Genomic DNA, 17,788 nt, shown 5'->3' with positions numbered 1-17,788 from the left:
GACGTATATAACAAGCTAATAATATTCTCAAATATGCGCAAATATACAATAAATGAACTAATATGCGTGTTATTGGCAGTATTTTCGCTACGGAAAATCATCTTTGAAGACACTATGTAATATCTATTTTAAATTAGATTTGTTATACAATATAGTAATAACTATCCAAGTTGACCTACGTGTGCCATCATTATTTTAGTAAAAATGTGATTTCAGAGTAGAAGTATCAGATTGAAACATTCAAGTGAGTAATGAAATCAATCTTATCTGAATTCCCTTTGATGATCTTAATCTATAATAACATTTCATGTATGTGTTAGCACGTCGTCATTAACATATGGTATGGATTCTCGGACAATATATTATCATTGGTAATGAACATGTATGATCTCACTGTGCGTCAATATATCTTTCCTAACATTTCAAATACATCACTTACATCTCATATTTCGTCGTAGAATTACTTATTCCTTCAATATATCCTCCACTTTCTTCATATAACATCATAATATCTACATATAACTCATTTCTTCTCGTATCTCCTCATATTCTTTCATACAGTTAGCATATATATGTATATGACAAGACGCTAAATAACCTTATTTTCAAATACTCGTCGTATCGGATTAATATCTTCTTAAATAACATTCACATGTCTTCAGTCGGCCATAATATCCAAATCTAACATATATCCTAACTTATTATGGTAACATATAACCTCTACTTATCATAATATCAGTTGGTATTACGTATCGAATAACCTAAAATTATTCCTCTTATACACCTCACACATGATATGGCTAATTGGAACTCTTTGCTCCCATTGAAACATTATTATCACTTTATTACATTCCCAAACTGGGGGTTCTTTTATTTGTGATGAAGACTTATATCATCGCCACATACAAATCTCTCGCGAGAACCTAATATCATATAAATCATTCTGAAGACACTAAACACATATCTATTACTTTGGCCTTTAACTACAAAAACATTAACCTTTTTTTCCATTTATCGATCCTTCTATTTTATTAATGAAACTTATGTTTTTCTGTCGCTTTCCGGAATTATATATGTTACTTGGTCACCCTGCTTGCCCGGTCATCGTGGTGTCATCGGGAACCAGGGGGTCATCTCTGCCATGTCGGTCCAGCTGGGAATCATCCAGATAGTCAATCCCAAATCTCCTTAGAAAGCCATGGTTTCCTTCATAAGCTCGGTTGAAAAGACGAAATACATCGATGAAATCAGCCGTGACATGTTTCGTTTCGAAAGCCTTCTAACATAATTTAACTTCTTCATTCCGCTTAATATTGCTTCGTATAATCTCAGTTGCTATCAGATCTCCAATATGGCCGCTAACATTTCAAGTTTATCTCGTATAGAATGGCTTTTCTAGTTATTGATCGTTTAAGCTGCGATGTATCGAATATCTGCTTTTATAGTCACGGCCTTAACTGCGTAGTTTTTATATGCCACTGCTAATCAATTTGTAAGTCTCGTATTTCAATATTTTACGCGTATTATTTAATCTTTTTATATGTTCAACTCTTAAATTCTTGTTTAGACGTTATGAATATCTTTCCTTTCTTGATTTCTTCTCTCGTTATTAATATCTTATATGCTTTATGCAGCTTTTTGCTCCGAACACGTCCAGTCCCTTGAGTTAGCTTTTCATTTGTGATTTTTAAACAGTGTTGGTTTTAACAATTCGAATATCAATTTTGTCTTGGTCACTGCCATCACGCTCATTCATTCCGACTTTGCGTTACTCTCAAATTCCTTAAGATTTTATATAATTTATTCATTGTGTCTGACTTCATTATTAGAAATCGCGTTTGTCTTAATTCGATTGAGCTTAATTTCTGAAATAGTGGAATGACACAGTATGGAGTGCCAATTATATAACATGGGAATGAGTATACTCCATTAGACGATGCGTATCGCCATTCACCAGCAAATGGGCATCGCACCCATCACTAATGAGGCATTGGTCGTGTCGCGAATGTTATGGTCATGTCCTTTTACAATACCTGACGCAGTTAACAGTTTCACCCAGTCCATTGAAATTAATTTCCATGTCCACATGGACCTACAATAAAAATGGCATTGCAAATAAGTTAAAAAATATATAACTAGAAATGGTAATATTTCTGGGCATATACTATAGTCAATTGATTGAGATATAGAACCAAATCTGTAGGCTGAATTGGATGTATGCAGCAGCTGTACCGGATGAATTAAGATTTGGTGTAGTAACACCCTGCGTATAAATAAAATTTTGATAAACATAGCCAATAATTACACTCTAGTCATCTTGACTGGTTTTGGATGCACGCTCTTGGTATTGATTCTTCAAGATTATGTTATACACCATTACTAACCGTTTCGATAGAAGTGAGTTCAGGTTTAGGAAACATTACTCCACTGCAGCTCATCTTCTGGATTCCAGCAAATTATAGCAGGCATTCTAGATTCTGGAGGTCAAGTATATCACGATTGGCATATATAAAGCTCTTGACAGGATTGTGAGAGTGACATTGGGCAATGGTAAGGTGGCAAATGGGGTGGAAAGTCAGGTTGTGTGATAGGAGTCCTTTCTGTTTTAATTATTGTGTTGATGGGGTGAAAGTTCTTCATGGGGATCTCTGTAAATACCTAGGTATTTGAAATAAGGATAGATCTTCATTGAGGTATTCACCGAAAGAAGATTGAAAATAAAATTTATGGATCTCTTAATGAAATTATGAGGTAATTTATAGGTTGTTAAGGAGAGGGAATATAAATCCCCAGCAAGGCCTCAATTAGAGCATGAGACCGTCACCAGGATTACTTGATTAGAGAACAGGAAGTAATCCACAGAATCAGCTCCATTCCTCGCGGGTGATTTCTGACAAAATAGTTTTGTTACGGAAATATTGCGAAGTTTGTACTGGGAGGACTTGGAAAAAAGTAGACAGGCTGTTTGACTAAGCAATATATTCTCAGATGTCATTGGAGAGATGGCTTGGAATGATGTTAGTTATCAATAATTTTATTTCATATTCTTTAAATGTAGGAAAGGTCACTACATGAAGATAAGTTAGAATTCGAAGGGACAATTTTTGGCAAATATTGGCTTGTATGAAGATGATTTAATAATTGAAATAATTTACCAAGAGAGTTGTTTCATAAATTTCCACAATCTTTTTTTTTCAACAACTGTTAAACAAGTCTGCCACCTTCCTAAATGCTGATCAGTGGTGATTGATGGATTTCACGGTTGATAGATTGATTGATGGACTGATTGATTGTATTTTGCTTGATGGTTTTAATGTCTTGAGCAGAGAGGGTTGATGGATATTTCTGTAGTTGTCCACTTGTTAGTAAAGTGATAGGAACGATGTGGGTTTACTTTTATATTGCAGTGAGGTCTTTAGGGAAAGAAACTAAATAGGATTATGGAAATGAACAAAGAGGCAACGAGTCGTATATGGAAAAGTGGGAACCGGGGATTGTGAATATACGAGGATAAAGAAAATAGCTAGTCAATGTGGAAATAGGGATCAACAGAAACCGAAAAGGAAGCAAGGAATGGTATTGGGTAAGCATTTGGAGATAGTATTTGTTCTTTTTGTGTTCCTCCTTCTCTGAAAAGGAAGCAAGGAATGGTATTGGGTAAGCATTTGGAGATAGTATTTGTTCTTTTTGTGTTCCTCCTTCTCTATTGCTACCCTGCCTACTGCTATTCTATTATGTGTTCATTTTCATGTTCATATCTTTCTTATCACTAGAAGTGGTGAAAGGAGCTCTGATTAAGATGCAGCAGGTCCTTATGCTTGTTACGTTCCAAAATGGGTAAAAAGGAAATAAATAAATGCAATGTATATTTCAATCTTACAGCAGTTTTATAGTATTATTTGAAGTAAGTCCACATAATATATATGAGTTGATTATATTTGTAAGTACAGAAGATATTATGTGTAGAATCTTGTAAATAATATAAATTTATTAAGCATGAGCTGTGTGATTAATAGAAAAATTGTTCGTGTGAATTGTATAATACTGTGTTTTAGGAAAATGTCTTCTTTTCTTAATTTAAAGTTTAGTGCTTGTCAATAATGTATTCTTGTGTACCATTTGCCATCGCGGTAGATATCTCTTTTGAAAATGAAGTGATTTTTGATTTGATTCAATTTGATTTCACTGTTCCTTTCCATTCTTATATTTTTACATTGGAAGATAAATTAATTAGACTCTTATTGTGCGAATATGAAATGTATTTTCTCAGCTATTTCCTGTTTAGTCATATATATTTTTATTCCCTTTTAATTATACTTTTCTTATTTTTTACTTATAGCCTTCCGAAGGTATTAAGGAGGAAATATTCACAGATCCGGGTTCAATTAACCAGCTGGTACCAAACATCAAAGAAGAAACAAAGTACGTACACCACATACCCTACACAGTATGGAATATGTAGTACCTATTCAGAGTTGTGTTCAGTAGTGGATGTTTTATATCCGAAAACTGGCCGTTTTCATCAGTTTAATCCTTTCTTTAAATTGTTACATTTAAACACTAATATCTTAAAATTATATAGGCTAATTTTATCTAAAATATTCAGGAACTTTTAGATCATATTTAATGACCCTTCATGTAGTTTTTTTCTAATCTATCTACAAAAAATCTCTGGTAGAGCTAGATATTTCTGAAGTGTATTTGTTTACAACAAATTTAAGCACATTTTACGAACATCACTGTGTAGATCTGTATTAACACAGTTAAAACTAAGAAACATTGCTAGGTTTTGTTCCATCCAATCAATACACTACACTTTACAAATGAACTGTTAATTTAGGAAGAAAATATATATCATTTTAGTTTAACCTTTCGATTCAAAACAAGGTCAACCATTTATGGTTAAGAAAAGAGATTAAATTTCTTTACAGAATGAAATCCTTTTTAAATGAAAAGTTGTATCTTGAGGTCTGTGTAATCTACCACGTGATTTTATGGCTGATGACGTCTTAAATAGAGACGAAATATGTTCCTAAATAAATAGTTCACTTGATGTGTATTGATTGGGTGGACCAAAACCTAGCATTGTTTGTTAGTTTTAACTGTGTCAATACAAATCTACACAGTGATGTTCGTAAATTGTGCTTAAATTTGTTTTAAACAAATACACTTCAGAAATATCTACACAATGAAGTTTGTGAATTGTACTAATGAAGCCAACCAGGGTAAGGAAGTTTTAAATAGGTTCATGAATCTCAAAATCAGATTAGCAAAAATTTTAAAAGACATAGTATTTTAAAAGAAATGTCTAGTAAGCAAAGTAATTCCCAAATTCTCAAAACCTTCCCAAAGAAAAATTATATCATCTTAGTTTCACCTTTCGATTCAAAACAAGGTCAACCACTTATGGTTAAGAAATGAGATTAAATTTCTTTACAGAAAGAAATCCTTTTATATGAAAAGTTGTATTTAGTTGTATTTAGCTCATCTTGAGGCCCCCCTATGGCTGGTACCTCTAGAATGGAATTCATTCCAATGTCATGTCGCAAATAAAATGGAATGCATCTTAAGTATATATTTATATATTTTGCATTTCCCAAATAGTCCTTAAAAAGATATTGGGTTCTTCCATTTTTTAACATTTTTTGAGTGTCTAATTTGAGTTTTGTAATTTACCATGTGATTTAATGGCTGATGAAGTCTCAACTAGAGACGAAACATGTCCCTAAATAAATAGTTCACTTGTAAAGTGATGTGTGTTGATTGGGTTGAACAGAACCTAGAATTGTTTCTTAGTTTTATACCTTTAAGCAAGGGTGAAAGCTGTATTCATTCTTTCACTGTCACCGAATAATTTGTTCACATTTTTATCATCTGAAATGCCATCTGCAACTATCACCTCCAGATATTCTCAGTAATTTTGTATGTTTGTATCAAGAGTGGTGCACAGAAAGAGGCATAATTGAAGATTATAAAATAAATATACAAATTCAAGATATTTATTTTTTATGTATATTGCACACAATATAATAATTCCAAACTAACATAGCTTCATTAATCAATATATTTATCGCTCAGTTCAATAGTGCAATAACACAAAGAATGTCATATTTTAAACTTTCCAGTTCTGTTGTGTTAAGTCAAATTCCTCCATTTGTGAACACCAAAGCAGATAATTTGCTGTAGAAATGAAACGTTCAGTTCAGTAGTCCAACATCTTTAATACCATAGTTTTCAAATGAAACTTCTACATGGTTTTAAGCATAACAAGATATTGTGGTAGTGAATTATCTTTGTTCCAGTGTTGCAGTCACACTTGCTGAATGTCGCCATTTCCCCACTTTTCATTTTAGTGCTCATTGTCAGTGAAGTGCTTGTACTGTGTTGACTGGAAACACATTAACACAATTAATATAAACTAATAAAATGGATAGCTACAATAGAAGATTTATATTTTGTGCAGGTTGCCTAAGAAATTTCCAGAATTCATCAGGTGAATTTATTATCTCGTAAAAGTAGGTAAAAAATAATCTAATGATATAAGTTTATTTCAAAATTATTTTTATCAGTGACGTAACAGAGCAGCACACATGTATATCCTATATTCAAACCTTTAATGCAGTAGTGTTTCTCGAACTGTAGGTGTGCCAATGGAGTACTTGCTAATTCATTTATTGCTGTCACACCTTTTTTGGTTACTGTGTGAAACGATCTTTGATAATCCCTGGGAAATGATTGTTTAAGCTCGGGTTAGTGCTCTTAGCCGCGCCCTTGTATTGGCAGCCTCTGCAATGGCTAGTCATAGCTTAAGGGTTGACTTCAAACCAGATTATTGATGGAAACTATGAAGTCTGAAAGGCTTATGTGATTTTGTGGGTAGTGAGAGTCTCCTCGTCTGTTACGTGATGCGTTGACTGCTTCCCACTCATCTTCCATCTGGCGCTGTGTTATCCTGACATTCACAACCAGTGGCAAGAAATATTCATTTAATTCCTGAGAACTGCCCAGTGCACTCTCTCATTAGTCAGATTAGAACCATGCACACAACTGAGGAACGCCCAAATACGTCAACTCTTTGAGGTTGAATTTCTCCGGTTTCTGAGTAATTCTTGTGTAACAGGACACAGTAGGCTACGTTAGAAAACAATCTTTTAATATGACCACCAATAAGAATGTTGCTTATCAATACTTTTCACACAAAATAATTATTTCACAATGCATTTTTCTATTTTTGGATGGAGATTAATTTAGCATTCTTCCTAAACATATATCATGCAGGGTCACTCTCCAACCAGCAAAGCAGCAAGCCTTTTGTGTGTATACTTTTTCCTTGGTATACAAGGCCGAGGATAATCCATTGTCCACGTAGTTTAGTCCGTTGTTTATCGTATGTTTTAGATGCTTCTGAAGGATTCATTCGACCGGGTCTTACAGTATCTACTGCTTCCCACTTTTTATATCTAACCTCTGGTGCTATCTTGTCCTGACTCTCATTTCAGCAGTCTACAAATATCATGCAGCAACTTAAATGTCTAAAAGGTTTGCCATGTTAATTTGGTACTGAATTACATAAGAAAAGGTTATGAAGATAATAAAATTTCCTAATTGCTGACTTGTGGAAAGACAAATATTTTTGAGCTTACCTCTTAGTGATGAGGTTACCTTCCTGTTGTGGAGAGAGCATAGCTCCGAGCTAAGCAGTTAGTGATGAGGTTAACTTTAATTTGTGTAGTGACACATGGCCGTGATCTCACCAGTTAGTGACAAGGTTACCTTCCGTTTGTGGAGAGACACATTGCCCTGTGCTAAATATTTAGTGAAGAGACTCATGTCTAGAGACACATGGTCCTGAACCAGCCATTTTTGCCTCTCCTCCACGGTCTTCATAATTATAGACTTGACCGTATTAAAATACCAGATTGATTAATCTGATTGTCTGCTGTCTAAGACGAACTTCCGTTCAGTCCAGAATACACTGACTGACTCCTCCACGGCTATTCTGTCACGCCGATTAACACACATCATTCTGAAATGTTTATTTTGTTCAGTTATTCATTTTTCTTTATAATGCATTTCATATAGTTGCTTAAACATCAAATCGAAAAGTACTCTGTCATTCAAACACTAAGTCATTTATAAATATTGGACGTAGGCTTTAGGAGAGAGAATTTGAACATATTACGTTGAATGCTAGGATGTGAAAAATATCCATTATATCCCATTTTTCATAGTAGAATATTCATGTCTGCTTTTTGTTATTCTTCTTCTTTAGTGTTAGTTCTGCCTGGTGGGTGATCCGCTGTCGTGATTCATTGTCTCCAGTTAGGTTTCGGGCCATGTCTGTATGTAGTCTCGGCTTTCGGGTCGTTGTGCACTGTATCTTTCCTTTGCTGTCTTGTTCGTGCCTTGCGCTTCTTTTCACAGACTTCCTGTGTATACGCTGACTTTAACTATATATCGTCCTCTGCACGCAACACATTCCAAAGCCTGCGCACATGTCTTTTCTCAATTTTCTTCTGGATCGGTGCAACAACAAAACATTTCATAATAGCATCATTTGGACTGTGATTCAGTCTAGTAATGCCAGCCTTCCTAATAAGCATCTTCGTATCCATGACGCTTAATTTGCGATCTACTTCTTTTGTAGCTGGCCAGCATTTATTGCCGTAGGAAACGACAAGGCAGATAACAGTTTTGTAGATCTTAGGTTTCAGATGGCCCTTCATCTGACGGTCGCAACGCGCCCGTTGTTATTCTCCATTTCAGCCTGGCTTTTTATATCCTTAAGGTGACTTCATCAGTAAGATTGTGGATCCAAATTTCTCTACTTGTGCTGTATTTTCACCGGCAACACGCACGGTTTCATCTTCTCGACTATGTCTTCTTTTTGTTGAGGCGCGGGACATATTGCGCCAGTCGATTATTGCAATCTTCTGTTTGACGCGGATATCAAACTTATTCTCTGCAGACAAAATGGCGCCATTAACTTAGAGAAGTGTCCATGGTGTTGGCTTGTGCAGGTCTGATGTAACGGTGTCCATCACAAGAATGAACAGCAGTGATGATAAGGCACGGCCTTGGTGGACTCCTACCGTTCTATGGAAGTCATCAGACGCTCCTGCGGCAGCTTGAACGTAACTCCTTGGTTCTATATAGAGCAATTGTGCCCCCTTAATAATGTGCTCTGGAATGCCATATTCTTGTAGCGCTCACCAGGTAAGGTCATGAGGTACCTGATGAAGGACTTCTCAAGGTCCAGAAAGTCGAGATGATTGTTATTATTCTTTTCATTATGTCTAACAACTAAGAGCCTTGCAGCGTGGATTGCTCCTGTTGTGCCAAAATTTTACACCAATCTAGCTTGGCTCGTGTTGAGTTTGGCTAAATCGCCAATCCTTTTGTCGAGGATTTGTTCGAAAACTGTCATTGCGTGGCTCACAAGTCTGATCGGGCGGCGATTAGAAGAATTGGCAGGATTTCACTTATTTCTGAATCGATATTCCGTTACCCATCTGTTGGTTTTCGACCTTCTTTGATGATCAGGTTGAAAAGCTCATTCTAGCCACACTCTGCATCCCGTAGTTGAGAGAAACAAAACTCTGCCGGAAGATCATCGGTGCCAGTGGCTTTACCTGGTTTCATTTTCTTCAGCATAGCCTGGACCTCAGTGATGACATTATCCTTCGTTGGACCTTCAACAGCAGAGGTGTATTGGATAGGTAGATACTGAAATTCCAAGATGGAAATTTTGTCAAAGTAGTTCCGCCAGCGTTCTCGCACTTCCTTCCATTCGAGTAGCAAATCATCTGTTTCCTCTTTGAAGCTGTAAAAACGTTGGCTTCCGTTTTTCGTTGCCTTGATTTGTCTAGCCTTTAAATATCCCGCTCGTCTTCTGGCGTACCAGATTTCACCTGCATACCGGTGTGCTCTTGCTATGGCACTAACCTCCTTCACATTACTTTTGGCTGCTGTGTAGGCATTCCAACGGGTAAGAACCGCGTGGTACAGCTGTTCCTTCAACAGTACTGCATCCTTAACATCGTCATTCCGAAGCCACGTGTCATAGTTAAACCTTCGTCGTCGTCGCCCTGACTTAGTTGTTCCAAGAACAGAGCATGCGGTGTCTTTCAGTTTAGTCCGGCTCACTTCAACTATGGTCATTTGTGGCACTGTAACTTTCGCAACAACATCCACCTCCTCCTTCAGGCGCCACTATTTGATTGTTTGGTCCATTTCCTGCGAATTTTTGGGATCATGGTGACTTTACCCGCAGCTTACAGGTGACTGGTCGATGTTGCATTATAACGGTTCCGTAAGGAACAACTGTTGTCTCTAGAACATCTTTGAGATTCCTTCATCTCACAAGGATGTAGTCATTGCAGTACGTGACAAGATGAATATCGCGCTTTTGTACTATTTGTTCGCGATGGTTAGTTTCTGCTTAATTGGGAACTTTTTGGCCGTCGTCGTTCTTCTGTCCATACCCAAGTATTCCATGGGCTGTGTGGTATTCCTTTATCCATCCGACGTGTCCATCAGGTTTCCGTGCTCAGCCCAGTTTATGCAGCGTTGCACTGAAAAATTGGAATTTCCTTCTGTCCCCAGCGTAGATGAGTTACATCAAGCGATTGTCACACTTCTTCGTGTTCTTTTGCACATAAGTGATAAACTTGTCCCCACTCCAACTTTTCTTCTGCACCTTACAGATGCCTACATGCCTTCTCTCAAGGGCTGTGGCTAATTCGCTACTTCGTCCAGACTTAGTAAAGTGATGCGATACAGGATGGGATAATTCGCTTGTTTAGCCGTCACAGCCCGTGCGATGGTAACCCTTGCATACCTTTCACGCTGACTGGGCTCTGCCAACGCGCGCCCCTTCCAGGGGACGCCCTAACCTTTGTTTCCGATTCCATGAGACTTTGCCATAATGATGTGATGGTGTTATTTTACGGGCAGCTTGTTAGGAAACATTTTAGAGCTAATGACAGCAGGTAGTTACGCCGCTCCGGAGATGGAGAACAGACGTCTTTTGCATCCGCTCCTCTGGAGGAGGAATGCTACGCTACTTTCTGCATCAACATCCATAAAGGTAGAGTACCTCTTCTGCCAACTGTTCCGTATCGAAAGTGGTCCCTTTGATGTTAGTTAGACTTCTGGTCGGTGAAAAGGCTTCCGCAGCGCCAAATAGTTCCCTAGATTTGTTACTTGTTCCTGAAGTCAGGAGCTTTCTTCAGTTTGGTTAGATATTCTGGTGAACTGACTTGATGAATTAAAAATTTTGCCCTGCATAAATATGGAAAATATATTACAGGTTGTATGTTATTCGGGTTCGTTACCAACTCTTGTGTTTCATACGTAGATGGCTATGAATAGTTATTGTTCTCAGTGGTGTATGTAGCAAAATAATAATTATTTAATATGATATTGATATCTTATTGCACTGTGTACTTAGTAACTTTGTTCGAGTTCATTCCACTGCTCATAAGTTTGCATAATATGTGTGATGTTGAAGATGGATCCAAGAAAACTGTTGGCAATACTGGCTGCAACAGCGTGTTCACTGTTCAGTATTCATAATGGCTGCCAGCTGTGAGCAAGGCGTGTGTGATGCTGTGACGCTTGAGTCCCCTGTGAAATACTTTAAAGCTAACAAAAGTGGAGAAAAATAAAGTAGAAAATCTAAACCAAATTGTTTTACACGTTTACAGTAGCCTACGAGATTAGAATCCACTGTGGACTGTGGAAGACGTGAAGAAGACCGCGCAGCTGATCGGCGTTTTTGTGTACAGTGTTTACGCCGCTACTTGGAATTTAAACTCTACGGAAAATCCAAGTCTCCAGCGAAAGATCGATGTGTCAGCTCAGCACTCGCCGTAAATAAAACAGGAAGGGCCTTAACACGGTATGGGAATATGATCCTTGGCGTATTCGATGGTAATAATAATAATAATAATAATAATAATAATAATAATAATAATAATAATAATAATAATGTGTACTTTATATTCGTAATCGCCCTCTACCTGCAGAAATGTTGTCATGAGAGGATCATGGGTTCCGAATGACGAGACTACAATATTTCAAACATTGTATTTTGCAATCCCACTCACTGTGAGAAACTGACACGGACAGTCTCCAATGCCTCACACAAATTGCATTATGAAATAAAAATAAACCTTGCTTCTCTTGCCTCGGTATTCGTCAGTAATCTCTAGATTTTACATGGTCAGTAAAGGAATAAATAGGTATGGGACGTAATCAATGGACAGCTGTGTGAAAGGAAGTGATTTCGTTTGATGCTTCACTATTTCAGAATGAAGTACTGTACTTGTCAGATGGACGCACGGCGTTAATGATAACCTGGTTGTGGCGGAGATGGAGAACGGAGACGAGACGGGAAGGGGGAACAGGGGACGTGCTCACATGCGGAAGGATACTTTTCCTAAGCTCGTGACTTGAATTTCAGTATAGTTCTTGGAGTATATTCATCAATACAGAATGAAAAACTAATTGAGAACCTGATAATTCACTTGTCACAAAAATCACATAATCACGTAAAGAAGAATTGCCACAGAATATTGTACCTTTTGCTTGGTATGATATGCAACAATATGTATGACATTCAAACCACTGTCGTATTCTCTGCCCGCTCTTGCCTTGTGGTGGCAATATTAATATTTTGTGTGGTGTTCAAGTGGTCTAGTCTGTCGTATCTGGAATCAATGACCCCGTTTCATTTGTCCACGTGGTCGAGCCTCCTACTACTTTACTTGTGAGGAAGTCATGCTTTCCACCGGCCCATGTGAATTGGGAAATATCACTTCATCTTACGATGTATTTTGGCCTGCGTGATCGCCTTTTCCTACGTGCCTGCTTAAGGGAATCTCACCCTTAACCAAGAAATTTGTATTTCTGGCTCTTCTTTCCTAGAATATCTCGAACTACTCTGCGGTGGGGAGACATGCACAAACTAGGATGCTGCCCAACGATGTTATCATTCCACTAAAAGTAATCACTTTGTCCTTGAAGTTTTTGAAATAAAAGGAATCTCTTTCCTTCCTTTACAAAGTAGGAATATCCACTGCGGTGCAGTTCAATGTCCTGTAATCTTTAATTTTAGCTCAAGCCTTGGTTTTTGTGCTACTTTTAGCTGTAGTGTTAGAGGAACTCTTCTCAAGGGCGTGACAGCCAGCATTTGGGTTCAAATATTTCATTATATCAGAAAATTGTTATAAAACGCTGCTACCAAAGCCATATTCCTTGTCGCCATCATAATATCTAACACAGCAGTATCTGGAGGTGAAACTGAAAGCTGTAATCTGCACGTTATCTTTCAGCTTTTGAGGATTTTATCTGGATTTGTGGTTTCCATGCTGCTGTTAAAGGCAGTAACTAAGACGCAGAATGATGTAGTACATGGTAGTAAGTATGAACTTCCTTGTTCTTACTATCGTCCGTCTATATGTATGTCGACTGTGTTTGGTTGCACATCCAAGCTATGTGTTTAGAGTTAACTGCACACTCTGACGTAGGAGAATGCGGCAATGATATGGTAACAATGTACAAATACAATGCGTATGTTTGCGCGACTGTTATTAATATTTATAAATGATTTCCCATTGTTCAGTAGATCTTGCTGACAGTCGGAAAACCATGTTCTCATCTTTATTAATATCTCCAACATTGAGATTCTCTCTCGAACAACCTCAAGGTCAAGGGCTCTTTTACAAAAATTATTACTCGCCTGCCACAAACCGCAGAGTACTTTTTGAACAAGATGAAATCCCCAAAGCATACTCTGTCCTTCGTGCTCGAGAACAGACATACGAATTTCAATAGGTAAATGTTTGGCGGATTACAGAGTTTGTGTTTCTCCTTTCAGGCTGTACCACTTATTCTCATGCATTCTGTCAATGGAATTGTCTATGAGATTACACGTTCCTAAATCGTCAGATGTTTCTTGCGCGTGATATCGTGATTCGAGACAAAAGACTCAACACATACTCGTAAAAAGTGAGAGCTTTTCGAATTGACGACTACACTCTGAATTTGACCTCATAGGACGTTAAACCCCAGGATTGTGATGTTCATGAGTAACAAGCTCTCTGTATGTGATATCTGTCAGTGGAATCTTCAGTAAGAGCATTTCGCCAGTGTAAGAGTTGTAGTGGAGTTGACTGTTGATCTATTGGCAACATCGTTTTAATTTTTTCACTGTAGATCGGGACCCGAGGTGAGCAACGCAGATCATCAACCTCCGGATGGTGGAGCACCTTGTTTCAGGAGCAGTCCTCGTGGCATATCCTTCATCCAGAAGTCACACAGTTGCAATGTCTGTGGAAAATCCTTCAGCCAGAAAGTGAATCTAACAGCCCAGATGTGGACTTGCACAGGCGAGAAGCCATACTGTTGCAATGTGTGTAGCAAGTCCTTCAGCCAGGAAGACATTCTAACAGCCCAAATGTGGACTCATACAGGCAAGAAGCCATACTCATGCTATATCTGTAGGAAGACATTCCGCCAGAAAAACAGTCTAACTTCCCACATGCGGACTCACACAGGCGAGAAACCAAACTGTTGTAATATCTGTAGCAAGTCCTTCAGCGAGAAAAGCAACCTAACAGCCCACATGCGGACTCACACAGGCGAGAAGCTATACTTTTGCAATATCTGCAGCAAGTCCTTCAGCAAGAAAAGCGGTCTAACAGACCATATGCGTACTCACACAGGCGAGAAGCCATACTGTTGCAATGTATGTAGGAAGACCTTCAGCAAGAAGTGCATTCTAAAAGCCCACAGGCGTACTCACAAAGGAGAGAAGCCATACTGTTGTAATATCTGTAGCAAGTCCTTCAGCGAGAAAAGCAACCTGACAGCCCACATGCGGACTCACAAAGGAGAGAAGCCATACTGCTGCAATGTCTGTAGGAAGACCTTCAGTCAGAAGAGCAGTCTAACAGGCCACATACGGACTCACACAGGCGAGAAGCCATACTGCTGCAATGTCTGTAGGAAGACCTTCAGTCAGAAGGGCAATCTAACAACCCACATGCGGACTCACAAAGGCGAAAAGCCGTACTGATGCAATGTCTGTGGCCAGTCCTTCAGCCAGAAAGCCTGTCTTACAGGTCACATGCGGACTCGTAGTTGAGACCGTTGCAGTAAACATACGGACTCACACAGGCGAGAAGCTACACTGCTGCAATGTCTGTGGAAAATCATTCAGCATGAAAGCGTACTTAGCAGCTCACGTGCGGACTCACACGGACGAGAAGCCACACTTGTAGAGTGTCTGTGCCAAATCTTTCAGCATTAAAGCGTCCTTTTTTTTCTAATTGCTTTACGTCGCACCGACACAGATAGGTCTTATGGCGACGATGGGACAGGGAAGGGCTGGGAGTGGGAAGGAAGCGGCCGTGGCCTTAATTGAGGTACAGCCCCAGCATTGGCCTGGTGTGAAAATGGGAAACCACGGAAAACCATCTTCAGGGCTGCCGATAGTGGGATTCGAACCTACTATCTCCCGGATGCAAGCTCACAGCCGCGCGCCTCTACGCGCACGGCCAACTCGCCCGGTTTAAAGCGTCCTAGCAGTGCACGTGCGGTCTCACACAGGCGAGAAGCCATACTAATGCAATTTTTATGGTAAATCGTCAGCCAGAAAGGCAGTCGTACAGTTCACCTGTTCACACAGAAGCGGAAATACTTCAGCATTAATGCGTATCTAGCAGCTCACTTGCGGAATCACGCAGGCAAGAGTTCCTAATGCTGCAATGCCTGTGGGAAATTCCTTAGACAGGAAGGCAGTCGAACAGATTACTTTAAGAATCTCACAGGTGAGAAGCCACACTATTGCAGTTTCTGTATTCAAGTTTTCACCGATAGAAATGCACTCTCGAAACACATGCGAACTCACACTGACGAGAATCCTCACAGATGCAATGTCCGTGACAAATCCTTCAGCGTCAAACTCAATCTAATAGTACTCATGTGGTCTCAAACCGGCGAGAAGCCACTCTGAAGCAATATTTACGGCAAATCCTTCAGCAGAAAGGCGATCTAACGTTTCATATTCGAACGCTTTGAGACGCGAAGCCATGCTCTTGCAATATCTGTGGCAAATCCTTCATGCATAAAGGAGTTCAACAGACCTCATGCGGACTCTCACAGGCGAGAGACAGCACTGCTTCAATGTCTGTGGCAAATTCTGCATCATTAAAGCCAACCTAGCATATCTCTAGTGCACTAATGCATGCAAGAAGCCATACTCCTGCAATGTTTCCGGCAAATTCTGCAGCCAGAAAGACAGTCATACAGAGCAAATTTGGATTCACACAGGCGAAAAGCAACTCTGCTGCAATATTTACGGCAAATCCTTCAGGAAGTATGTCGATCTAACCATTCACATGCGAACTCATACAGGCAAGGGCCAACCTTTCTAATGTCTGTGACAAACCCTACAGCCAGAATGTCAGTGTAACAGCTCACAGGCGAACGAATATGGGTTTGAAGGCAAACGCGTGCTCAGTAATGCTATAAATGGTTCAGAGTATCATGTAACTTAAACCGCTGATTTGGCGATGCGTCGAGATCCGTGGCTACAAGTCTCTTGCTCGGAGGTTATAATTATCTTCAAAAATACTTGCCTGCAGAGGTTTATTTCTTTTTTCAGCAGCGTATTCTGGATGAGTCTGCCCTGTGATGGGATTTTTTCAACCATGCTCTCACAATTTCAATATGTGATCAACGATTTGCATCATAAAGAACGCCACATACGTCTGGGCAAGAACGACCTAAAGCCCAATAACCACGCGGTGAAGCTTGGATGAAATAATGTTGCTGTAGAAGGTATTTCTGTAGATCATGATACCCCCTGGGTTCTTTCTTGACGACTGGCGTGTGTGTTTACTGCGAGTTACACAACATCTATTATCGCACGCATGTGTTCCATAATACAGACGTATTTGATGATGTTCTTCCAAACTACAGAGACCAGCGTTCTATTTAATTCTTTTCCGCTAAAATATTTTAAAGGAATCACCGGTTCCCACCTTCAGAGGAATGCCATTTACGGGTCAAGATAAACGAAATTGTTGAAATTTAGTGGGGAGGATAGTGATCTTTATGAAGTAAGGTTTGCCGAAGTATAATTTCCAGGTGACAGGAATTTACCTGGAACAAGTACTGCAGGCTCGAATATACAGGGTTCGAGCCAAGCCGATGCGATTGTTTAGCAGTCGCGGAAGAGATAACACGTGTTCGGTCCATTTCAAGTAGGAACCATGACAGGGACAGCTGTGACGATAATACTGATAATAGTCCAACCAGTGTACATTCATCAACCTTGACCAAAAGTGGCCTAAAGAAAATCCTGCTTAGATCCAAAATTCCATCGTGATGTAGTGGGAGAGACATTAGGGAAAACAAAACCGAGCGCAATATTTCAATTTTTTGATGAAGAGGAATGACAGAACATAACTGTACAGACAAAAGATGCCCAGCAGAAAATCACACTCAGTTTAGTAAAAAAAACGAAGGAGGAGATATTAAGACCGGTTCCGGACAAATAACACCGAAATAAAGATTCTTATGGCCATACAGTTGTCACAGGGATTGTACTGAAAACTAAATTAGGACATTTTATTTCTCGCAAACGCTTATTGGCTACTCCTATTTTCTATGAGCTGATGACACAGAAGATATTTTTCCTCGCCAGGCTGAGTGGCTCAGACGGTTGAGACGCTGGCCACCCTTCTGGTCCGAACTTGTCAGGTTCGTTCCTTGCTCA

General features: G+C 39.1%; 1 pseudogene; it reads left to right on the top strand.

Moving 5' to 3' along the window:
• The first annotated feature begins 10,254 nt into the window (after positions 1-10,254).
• LOC137502362 (zinc finger protein 567-like) lies at positions 10,255-15,287 on the top strand (annotated as a pseudogene).
• Positions 15,288-17,788: the final 2,501 nt, after the last annotated feature.

Source organism: Anabrus simplex, chromosome 10 (assembly GCF_040414725.1).
Source record: "Anabrus simplex isolate iqAnaSimp1 chromosome 10, ASM4041472v1, whole genome shotgun sequence".
NCBI lineage: Eukaryota > Metazoa > Arthropoda > Insecta > Orthoptera > Tettigoniidae > Anabrus > Anabrus simplex.
This window is presented reverse-complemented; position numbering and strand designations above follow the sequence as displayed.